This window comes from Macrobrachium nipponense, chromosome 46 (assembly GCF_015104395.2).
Source record: "Macrobrachium nipponense isolate FS-2020 chromosome 46, ASM1510439v2, whole genome shotgun sequence".
Taxonomy (NCBI): domain Eukaryota; kingdom Metazoa; phylum Arthropoda; class Malacostraca; order Decapoda; family Palaemonidae; genus Macrobrachium; species Macrobrachium nipponense.
The window spans coordinates 30810099-30822598 of record NC_061106.1 but is presented as its reverse complement, the minus strand read 5'-3'; the positions used below and the strand labels follow the sequence as shown (position 1 = coordinate 30822598).

The 12500-nt window shown below is 37.5% G+C and overlaps 1 long non-coding RNA gene across 1 annotated transcript in view; it reads left to right on the top strand.

Moving 5' to 3' along the window:
* The first annotated feature begins 6842 nt into the window (after window positions 1-6842).
* LOC135214863 (uncharacterized) overlaps window positions 6843-12500 on the top strand; it is a 10543-nt gene continuing 4885 nt past the window's right edge. Inside the window, exon 1 of the long non-coding RNA XR_010314509.1 lies at window positions 6843-6975. This is a non-coding gene — a long non-coding RNA (uncharacterized LOC135214863). The remainder of the gene's footprint in view (window positions 6976-12500) is intronic.

Here is a 12500-nt window from a genome sequence, read left to right as displayed (position 1 = left end):
TTGCTTATATTTCTTTTAGAAGGCAATTATTTAAAAATAGTGGTTTTTCCCAGAATCTTTAAATCCGTATCTTGGTAATGTCTATTACATTACAGTTTCAAACATCTTTTAATATCAGTCTTGAAATTTAACATTCTTTTTAAGATTCGCAATTTAACAACCTCAAGTAGAATTTGATATTTCAGAAGTAAAAAAAAAAAACAAAGAAAAATGAATGACATGTAAAGCATAATGAAACACAGGAAATCAAAGGTTAAAAAAATAACTCATGATGCCGGATAAAGAATAATAATGAGTATCAAATATAATACACACTGCAACTTGCTAACTGTCTCCTTGGAAGGATGAGTGCATAAAATCAGAAATAGCTCAGCTCAAGAGAAACAAACAAATTGTTTAAACAACAACTGCCTGTTACGGACCGAGAGAGAGGTCCGCTCTAAGTTTGATATGAAAATAAACAAAAAGAATTCAACACAAAAAGGAGAACTAAAATTGCAGACATCTTCTTGGACTCCATATTGCAGAAAACAATGTCTACTCTTGATACTCAAAGGGCAAGAAGTCCTCAAAACCTCTTGTAGAACGCTACTTCTCTGAAGTCTTACTCTACGTCGAAATGCCTCGGTCGTCCACTCCCGGACGACTTGACCAGAATTCGACCCAACTCTCGAGCGCCGTTTTTCTCTCCGATCCCTCGTCTGTTCCTTCTTCTCTTATCTCTCTTTGATGATCTCTGCTGCTGATCTCTCACTGTGACTCTTACTGATGATCTCTGCTCTCTCACTGATCTCATCTGTCCTACCTCGTCAATCGTATTTATACGGCAACCTGAGGGCGCGGCCTACCAACTAACATCACAGGCTCCTGAGATTACCAGAACGTGTTAGAAGAATCCCAACGAAGTATTGCATCATATTTGCTGCATTTTTCTGACGACGTGACGGCGTGTCGCATTCCACAACACTCCTGCCGATTCTAGAACCATCATGAAAACAGGCACCTCCAACAAATGTGCGAAAGGCTCTGTGCTGCAGAACTTCTCGAAGAAGATGCGTTTTCTTTTCCCTTAACCATGACACGTCCCCCCAAAAGAAAAAATGAAATCAATTTATTTTTTTTTTTCTAAAGAGAAACAAGAATTAAACAGCAGGGGAATAATTCTGCATAAAGCTTTAACACTTCTTCATTCACTCAACCACTCATGCCATAAACAGAAAACGGTCATTAGGCTACTCATTCTGAAAACTCTAGAGAGGCTATTAGCTATCACATTATACTTTCCTCTTACCTTTTCGTTTCTGAACTCTAATTGAAAACTTCAAAATTCTTAAGTAATTCTGAATTTTCTCAAAACACCATTGCATGGGCGGGGGCCACGGCACGGGGCGTTCTTTATAATTCTGAAGCAAGTTTACATCCATCCAATTTGCTCTACTTTTACCCATATCAATTACATAATGTATATTTCCCCTCTTCTCTAACACTGAAAAAAGGACCTTCGAACTTATAAGGTAAAGCAGAACCTTCTTTCTGGACTAGTACTAAAACTTTATCTCTTACACACAAACTTCTCATTTTTTGCACTAAGATCATGTTTCCCTCGAACATCCACTCACGTTCTCTTTCGCTAGTTTCCAAGCGCTTCCGTTCTCCTCCGCTAGTTTGCAAAGCATCTCCTAAAAAATCGTTTTTATAATACTCTAGATTAGTTATGTAATCTTCTCTACCCTTACTTCTAGGCAAAGGTCCGACCATATTGTTAACTACATTCTCAAAAAGATTTGCCTACTGAAGGAATATTACACAACAGAGCTCTGGGAATACTTGATTCGGTTTCCCGGCAATTTGGCATTCATGACAGCTTAAAACATCTTCTTTACATCACTCTTCATTTTAGGCCAAAAGTACCCCCTGCTAATACACACGAAAGTTTTATTTACTCCTAAATGTCCTTGCTCATCATATGCTAACTTCAACACTAGCTCACGAAGCTTCCTAGGAACCACTAATTGTTCGGTGATTTTTCCTTTACTACCTGACTTAGGAGGACGAACATAACAACACAAAACTTCACGTTCGAATCCACGCACTCACTCTCGTTCTAATCCACGAACTCACTCTTGTTTGAATCCACGAACAAATTATGACCGTAGTCTATGTCTTTATCTAAACCTGACCTAGTTACTACTATTTCAGGCACTGGAATCTCACCACAACAGGATTCACATTCTTGGATAGAGCTAAGTCATTACCGGCAATAATGTCAACGCCATCAATGGGCAAACTGTCAGCAACTGCAAGTTTCATTTCTCCTGACACTACCTGACTTTCTAAATTCAACTCAACAAAGGGACAAAGAACACAAGTGTTAGGAAATCCACCCAACAGGACTTTTTCTTCCATATTGATTTCCACCCTGTTTGGCACACTCTCTCTCCTAATCAGTGAGACAACAGCTCCTGTGTCTCGAAGCAAGACTACTTCTCTCAAACCTACTCCTCCAAGAGAGGAAACTACGCCTTCTGACAGAAATTCACCAAAAAAGATTTCCTAGTTTCTCTCATCACATCATTCCTGCTTGACGAAAGGTTAACTAGAGACACTGGTTTCTTAACGTCCTTCCTTTTTACTGCACAATTTCTTGCTAAATGCCCTTTCCCATTACATCTCGGAAACAAGTTCATTCTGAGCCACTAGATGCCACTTTACTCTTACAAACCTTAGACGTATGACCAGGTTTTCCGCATGTATAACAGGAATAGTCACTTTTACTCGCATTGCTATTACTAGAACTGAAACCTTTACTGCTTTGTACTCTACCAGACGAAGGATCATTTCGTTTCTTACTAACACTCAAATTATGAGTTAGACTATATTCGTCAGCTAACCTAGTTGCTCCTGCAAAAGATACTTCTCGCCTATCTTCTATATAAAGCTTAATCTCAGGGATACATTATCTTGAAGTTTTCTAGCCAACACTAAGTTCTTCAAACCATCAAAATCCTCAACTTTAGCAGAAGTTAACCAATCAAAAACAGCCTTTCTAACTTCTCACCGTATTCTACGTACGTAATATTTTCGTCCTTTCCCAAATTCCTAAAATTTCTTACAGTACGCCTCCTGTACTAGCCTATACACGCTAAGAACAGTTCTTTCACAATAGGCTATCATAATCATCACATTCCTCCCTAGACATGCAAACTATACACAGTAAGTGCCCTACCACTCAAACTGACTGTAAATATAAAGTCCACATTCTTTAGGAGAACCTACTCTTTCCATTAACTTCTCAAAACACATGAAATATTTTTGTTGCATCTTCCTCATCATCAAACTTTGGTACTAATATCAGCACTGCATTCATACCTAACCTATCAGTTTCATTTTCGTTCTAGAGCGATTTCCAACTCATGCATATGTTCTTTCTCTCTTTCTTCCTGCTCATGCATACGTTTCTTTCTCTCTTGCTTGTTGCGCCATTTCTCTCTCAGCTGTCTTTCCTCTCTCTCAGCCGCTCTTTTATCATCTCTCATACTTTTTCCCTTTCTTCCTTTCTTTAAACATACTCATGGAGATCATTCCACTCTAGGCCTAGGAGATTACCCGACTCAATAAACTCTTTCACCATCTCACTCTTCTGGTTCTTTCTATATTCTCCCTGTTTCAAACTGTTACAGTGCTGAATATCCTGGCAAGGTCGCCACAATGTTACGGACCGAGAGAGAGGTCCGCTCCAAGTTCGATATGAAAATAAACAAAAAGAATTCAACACCAACAGTTGAAATTGGGGATACGAATATAGAAAGATACACAAACACAACAAAGGTTTTTTACAAGCTTACTAACAAAGATGAATGCAGAATGGTGTCTCCTATTTACATACCACAAGTAAAATCTTACAATGCATGAACTGGGGAAACAGTGAGGTATTGCAAATAATTGCCGGTCCCAGTTTTGTGCTGTCGGAGATCTATGCTCAAAATGGCGGCTTCACAAAATGAGAACTGAAATTGCAGACGTCTTCTTGACTCTGTATTGCAGAAAACAATGTCTACTCTTGATACTCGAAGGGCAGGAAGTCCTCAAAACCTCTTGTAGAATGCTACTTCCCTGAAGTCTTGCTCTACGTCGAAATGCCTCGGTCGTCCACTCCCGGAAGACTTGACCAGAATTCTACCCAACTCTCGAGCGCCTTTTCTCTCTGATCCTTCGTCTGTTCCTTCTTCTCTATCTCTCTCTGATGATCTCTGCTGCTGATCTCTCACTGTGACTCTTACTGATGATCTCTGCTCTCTCACTGATCTCATCTGTCCTACCTCGTCAATCGTATTTATACGGCAACCTGAGGACGTAGCCTACCAACTAACATCACAGGCTCCCAACATTACCAGAACGTGTTAGAAGAATCCTGACGAAGTATTGCATCATATTTCGCTGCATTTTCTGACAATGTGATGGCGTGTCGTGTTCCACAACACTCCCGCCGATTCTAGAACCATCATGAGAACAGGCACCTCCAACACATGCGCGAAAGCCTCTGTGCTGCAGAACTTCTCGAAGAAGATGCGTTTTCTTTTCCCTTAACTTTGCTATGAAGCAATTGAGAAAGGTTGAGTTCAGACAGTGTACATTCAGGTATTCGGATCCATACAGTACTTTTTGGGCAAGAAGCCTTAACAAGCGACATACAATAATTTACTGGCTAGTTACTTTTCCCAGTTCAAAATTTTGGAAGAGAGAGACAAGCAGAAAACTATAGTTCATCTGGAACAGGAGATAATGACAGAGGGGAGGATGGCGAAAGGATTTGAGAAAGCTGACCAGTTTCAAACATGAGTTTCTATTCCTACTTTTCAAGGAGAAAATTAGCAAGTTGCAGTACGTATTATATTTGATACAGATTATTATTTCTTTATCCACCTTCACGAGTTATTTTTAAACCTATGATTTCCTGTGTTTATTCATTATGCTTTGCATGTCATTCGTTTTTTCTACCTGGTTTTACGAACAAGGAAAAGAGATTAATGCCTCACCAAAATAAAAATAAAAAATAAAAAATGTGACGCCAGTGCAAGACATGTGTCGGTCAAACATTATCTCTTCGTGTACTCCTCATTCTTTCCTTTTATATTGACTAAGGTTGTTGCGTACGTGGGACGTGAAGAAAATACATGAATACAACTACGTTATCATTTTCTGCTTGAGGGAAACAACATAAAAGTACCGCAACACGAATAACAGATTTATGATAACAGTACATTCACGTTCCAGGCTGACGTATCGCGCTGAAATCCTATTTGGCAAAGAAACGGCTGCATCATGACAGTTTTTCTTTCTCTTTTTTAAATGCTAAACCGGGAAATCGGTTCAAGAACCTTACTTCTGGCTACAAGGCGCCCAATATTTCTTGTATTTAGATTTATGTGCTTGTTGCTCTAAAATGCAAAGTTGGAGGTGCAGTTTTTAAACTTCCGACAATAATAAGTTTCGTAGGAGAATAGAGAAACTGACCCTCTTCTGTACTCAAGGTCCTTTAAATATACCCAGAATATATTTAAAGGTCCTTGGCTGTGCTATAGTAGATTCACATCAACCGTGCATTTGGATGTCTAGGCCCGTCCCTTACGACGATCTGATTAGCTGTTGATAAGCCAATCACAGGCTGCAAACTCTCAGTCTCTCTCGAGAGTTCACATGGGCAGGATGTATGGTATATATATATATATATATATATATATATATATATATATAGTATATTATATAATATATATATATATATATATATATATTCATTCGAGCTACAAATGTCCTTTAATATCTAATTCAATGTCGATCCTGATTTCGTGCCTGCCCATTGGGACGGTGGTTCGATCCCATGTGGGAACGAAATTATACTTATTATCAACTAAAAATTCCCCTTCGGTACATATATGAAAATATATCAGTTCCGAGGTAGAGTGAATTAGATATTAAAAGACATTTGTAGCTCGTATGATTCATATGAATCACGGTGATGTGATATTTATTTATATATATATATATATATATATATATATATATATATATATATATATATATATATATATATATGTATGTATGTATGTATGTATGTATGTATGTGTGTGTATAATATATATATAAATATACTTTCAGCTATATCCACTCTTGTAAAAGCCTGAATTTCGAGGCTCGATGGGTGTAACCCAAACCTTATAACAATACCAGTTGCATGATGTGAAAACTCTACTGTTCTGCTATTCTTCCTTGTAAATTCCCTCGGGGGTAACTTTAGGAAAATTACCCTGAATGTCTTCGCCGACCGGTCGTGTGGCCGAGATCACACCTTTCTTTCTTTCCTTAATGCACAAATATAGCTCGAATTCTTTATGAAGTTACAGGTGATTGTCGCGGTGAATGTTGCAATATGTGTAGCTGGCAACCGGCGACTGACTGACCCGCTTTAAAAAGACGGCGAACTCGCTTGGAAGTCACTTGTCCCCCAAGACTGTCTTGTGGTGAGGAAGCAACAGAACACATCTTCAAAATGGTAACGTTAACGAAAGTATTTTTCGCTTCAAATAATCCCGCACTTGATAATTTTTGTAAGGAAAATCAAAAGCCATTTCCTTGACAAAAAGCTGTTCGTTCTGCTTGTCGGTGAAAATGACTGAAGATATCTTTGCCTCTGCTTCGGTACAGTTGAAATGTACAAGTCGTACAGAACAGAAGAATCTCAGACTTACGCCTTTACAAGATCATTTATTGTTGTGAGAGACGAACAGTCAAAACTGAAGTCTTGTCAAGTCATCAATCTTTTTTATTTTTTTTTTTCCTTCCAGAAACTGTCACTTTGGCTCTCATGACTGTCCTGTTGGTGGGCGTGGCCACTTGGAAAGCCTCAGGGGCACCCAAACAACTGCAACAATTGGTGCAAAAACAGCGCTGGTCAGTTCACGTGCTGCGACAAACTCCGTGAGTATATTTAGTTGCCTCTTCTTTAGGAATTACTTACGCGCTCTTTCTCTCAGTCTGTATTATAGGATCAGGTTGTAAGTGACGCTTTCAGCAAATTTTGACATTTCTGTTGGGATTGAATCATTTTGAATTGAATTTTTATTGAAATTCATGTTCACTTGTTACCTTGGATCTTTTATGAGACTATTTCTGATTTTCCTTAACAGCAAAAATGCCCTGTTGATAATCGGCCAATTGGAGAGTGTAACCGGCCATTCGGATCAGCAGCAGCCGGCGTCTCTGGTCCTCTTGTAAGTTACACGACGTTTTAGTTTGAAATCTCGTAGTCTTTTGAGCCGTTGTCATACTAAGATATAGCGAGATAGAGTTAAACTTGATATTAGAAAAATGTGTTGCAGAATATAACCCTGCTTTATACGACTCAGCTGGGGCTCAGAAAGTGTTCAGTTTTAGCTTTGGCTGAGACATTGCATAATGGTGATCTTTTTTTTTCTTCCAGCGATGTGCAGACGACAGCTCTTGCGGGGCAGGTGCCATCTGCTGCCCTGATAAGTGTCTCGGATACACCGTCTGCAAGAATCTCTGACTTGTCTGATGCTTCCAAAGCATTTTGGGTTACAGATGTTACAAATGCAGATATCTAATCTGATTTGTGAAATCAACGTTTGTTTTTTTGAGTGATGTATTTGTTGTGTATGTATTTAATGACTGCTTTGTATTACATCAGTTGTTTTAAGATTATGTTGTTGCCTGGTTACTTTTGGAACGAAAGTTACTAATAAGAACTGTGACAAAACGCTCTTAGTCTTTCCTTAGAATAAAATCCATATGTTATAGATACTCGACATTACTCTGGTACAGAAACACAGACTCCGTCCTCGGAAAGTACTGATATTCTGAACGGTCCCTGTAAGCTTCAGATTGAATATTAATCGTAAGCTGATTCGCTCGTTTAGAATATGCATTTTCCGTGATATTCTGAAGTCCCGTAAAACCCGTTATAATGTGTATTTTCTCTATGTAGGCTGCACACAAGAAGAACCGCCAAAGACGTTGGCAGCCAGTTGGCTGGGCTTGGGTAATTCAAAGAGTCCCTTGTGTCTATAGGGCCAGAATAACCAATTAATCTTCTCTTTCTTCTCTTAGGAATATATATATATATATATATATATATATATATATATATATATATATATATATATATATATATATATATACACATATATATATATATATATATATATACATATATTATATATATATATATATATATATATATATATATATATATATATATATATATACATATATACATAATCCATCATTGCCTAATTGATTGCAACAATGTTTAGTTACCCACTCATAATAACTGGTCTGTTTTCTTTGAAAATTCAATGGAGAAAACTAGAACTTATTTTTCTAGGTACACTAGGCTATATGATTTCCTGTTAGTATTTCGCCTATTTGTTTCTGTTTTCTGTTATTAAAAAAAACATTCACTTATGTTTAGGTAGATGTTAATTTAATTTTTTTAATAGTTATATAAAAATTCGACACAGTTATTACTTCAGTACGCATGTGCTATTTTTCTTATTAGGCTACTAATTTTGCTTGGTCATTACTAGCTATATTGCACTGTTACTTCAATATCAAAATATCTTCGAGCTGGAGCATATTCCTAAGAACAGAATATCAAACGATCATAATACCTAAAGCCCCTCAGGTTACAAGTACGGTTTGGAATATCATTAGTGTCAACCCTTGGTTTTCAGGTGTTTATGATGATATAATTTTATAAATATAAATCAGTGTTCTGTATATATATATATATATATATATATATATATATATATATATATATAGATATATATATATATATATATATATGTATGTATAAGCTGCACATTTAGAGGTTGAGAAAAGAGCAATATATTTTTTTTTGTTTTTTTATCTTTTATAGTCTGAAAAACTTCACATAAGTTTTAGGAAAATATTGTTATCATTATTTTGTTCAAAACATCATTTTCCAATAGAACAACAGTGCAGTAAGCTTAATTTCCAAAAATGGTAAGGCTTGCGAGAAAAAATGCTAAATAGCAAGGAAGAGGCATAAAAATGAACGTAAATTTGCAACAGTATAGGCGTAGTCCTGACGGGAAATAAGTAATATTTTTTAAACGAAGGATGTAGCAGTTAGTTGAAAAGGAAACTAATGAATGAATAACAGAAATTCGAACCCATGACAGCTGAATAGAGATAGTGCCCTAAATAGCCGAGCAGACACAAACAGCGGAGCATTGTACCAATCAACGAAAGGAATCATAATATAACGGAGAAAATATTGAAATCCCCAATTACCAATGACCAAAAAGAGAAGACTTTATGTTTTATTTCAAGCCAGTGATATCAGGTCTGTTTTAGAAACTCGCTGTGGATAGAAAGTTGAAAAGATGAGAAAAACTCAATAAAAACTGACTTCATCCTCGCCAGTCAGCTGAAAAGCGAATAGTCCACAACCAGTCAGAATATCTGATGAGTTGATGTGATGATAATTGCGAGTTGCTGTCAGAAGACTGATTGCTCACATACTCTGATTTTCTTGAAGAATAAAAAGGAATTTTTCAAACCGCGCCTTATTTCAAAATTCATTAAAAAGTTTAAAATAAAAGTTTCTGTGATCTGCAATATTAATGGTTACTTAAGCTTACCTCACAACGATAAAATTATACCGCGCCTTTATTTCCAAATTCAGTAAAAAGTATAAAATCAAAACTTGTACACCACATCTGGACGGAATCGATCGGAAGTGGGTCAAAATTCGGTTGCAAGTTTTCACTCAAAACAGAGAGACGGACAAAGTAGTGAAGTTTAATAAAAGCTCGTAATAAAACAAATGGTGATTTGTTAAGAAAACAATTCACAGCCCTTTCTTCATCACATGAAGATAGCTCTTTAAAGTCATTCTTTCACACACAAGTGAGAATAATAATAATTCATATTAATCCCGCTATGAAGTGTAAATTGAACGATAAGATTCGGCCGGCCATTTCCCCCAAAATAGATGCCTTCTAAACTTCAATCTGCCGCCCTCTCAGGCTACGCCCGGGGACATATGTCCCCCAGCCTCCCCCTCACGACGCCTCTGAAGATTCGGTAATTCAAAATATGTAAAGTGCATCTCCAATAGATGCGATACACTGATTTCTCAGCTATAATTGACATCTTTCGACAGTCACCCTCTAAAAAAATTGTCACCAAGGGAGGTTTTTTAATTTGTTTTTTAGTAGAAAATATTGGAGCAAACCCCTCCATTCATTGAAGTGGGGAAAGCAACTTCGATAGTGACCATCGTATCTTTTTTTTTTCAGACATGCGTCATCACTAATGCTAGTTTGGAAAGCAAAGTATTCCCCATTGTATTCAATTATTTTCCTAAAGAAAAGTCAACAGAAACATTAGCACCCTATTTGAACTATCAAACGTTTGAATGAGACTAATATCTATGTGGAATGTTTGTGGTTTAACAACCAGACCTAGCAGCATAGAATATGTGATGCGGGATCTTTCTTAAATAGTCAAGTTAAGTATATCTTAGTTTTACCAGACCACTGAGCTGATTTAAACAGCTCTCCTAGGGCTGGACGAGGGCGGCCCGAGGATTAGATATTTTTACGTGGCTAGGAACCAATTGGTCACCTAGCACGGCACCTACAGCTAATTGTGGATCCGAACCACATTATATCGAGAAATCAATTTCTATCACCAGAAATAAATTCCTCTGATTCCCACGTTGGCCGAGCCGAGAACCGAACTTCGGACCACCGGATAGGTAGCCGAGAGCGAAAACCGCTCGTCCAACGAAGAGCGGTCTTAAATAGCGACCCCAAGGATTTCTGGGCTCGTTAACCAACTACTAATATTTCTTGGGGTTCATTATCTTTATGATATTTACAGCCTCTATTTTGATGCTTTTATGATATTCCCCAACGCGCTTGTACAAAGGACGCCGCAAAGGTAGTTCAATGGCGAGTTAAAATGGTTCAAACTCGTGGGGTCTCAAATGTTTTAATGAAATTATTAAATTCCATTTAGCAAATATCGCCAAATACCAAATAAAAACGAGGCTTCCTACACTAAGGATAGTTCAAAGCTTATCTTTAGCGTTTTCATTGTTTTTCCGAAGAATAATGCATAAAAAGGGCCCGCCCTCCTCCTGTATACAGCGTTCTTCACTAACTTTCAGCAAATAGCGTTGAACTGAAGCTAAAATAGGCAGGTACTGAATTCGTTAAACATGGTTTAGAGGGAGTTAATTACTCAAAATTTACGATAAAAAAATCTACGTTCAAAATCGTCCAAGAAAAATAAAATGATGTAGAAAATAAATATAAAAATTAAATTTTTGCCACAATTTTCAAGTTCTAGCCCTAAAATGTGACTGCAAATGTTTATCATTCATTTCAAGGTCATGTTTGTAGGGGGAGTTCAGCAACAAATATCAGCGCTTCTGTGGAGGTAGTCCACCCGTCCATACCAGAGCAATGTCGAGTATCTTTAATATGTGGATTTATTTTGGCTAAGGAAAGACAAGGAGTGTTTTATCACAGTTCTTATTAGTAACTTTCTCTTCAAAAGTAACCAGGCAACAACATAATCTTAAAACAACTGATGTAATACAAAGCAGTCATTAAATACATACACAAACAAATACATCACTCAAAACAAACGTTGATTTCACAAATCAGAATTAGATATCTGCATTTGTAACATCTGTATCCCAAATACTTTGGAAGCATCAGGCAAGTCAGAGATTCTTGCAGACGGTGTATCCGAGACACTTATCAGGGGGGCAGCAGATGGCACCTGCCCCGCAAGAGCTGTCATCTGCACATCGCTGGAAGAAAAAAAAAGATCACCATTATGCAATGTGTCTCAGCCAAAGCTAAAAACTGAAACACTTTCTGAGCCCTAGCTGAGTCGTTTAAAAAGCAGGGTTATATTCTGCAACACATTTTTCTAATATCAAGTTCAACTCTATCTCGTTATATCTTAGTATGACAATGGCTCAAAAGACTACGAGATTTCAAACTAAAACGTCGTGTAACTTACAAGAGGACCAGAGACGCCGCTGCTGCTGATCCGAATGGCCGGTTACACTCTCCATTGGCCGATTATCAACAGGGCATTTTGCTGTTAAGGAAACCAGAAATAGTCTCATAAAAGATCCAAGGTAACAAGTGAACATGAATTTCAGAAAGATTTAATCTAAAATTATTCAATCCCAACAGAAATATGAAAATTTGCTGAAAGCGTCACTTACAACCTGATACCATAGTACAGACTGAGACAGAGAAAGAGCGCGTAAGGAAATTCCTAAAAGAAAAGGCAACTGAATATTACTCACGGAGTTTTTTGTCGCAGCAACGTGAAACTGACCAGCGCTGTTTTTGCACCAATTTTGTTGCAGTTGTTTGGGTGCCCCTGAGGCTTTCCAAGTGCCACGCCCACCAACAGGAACAGTC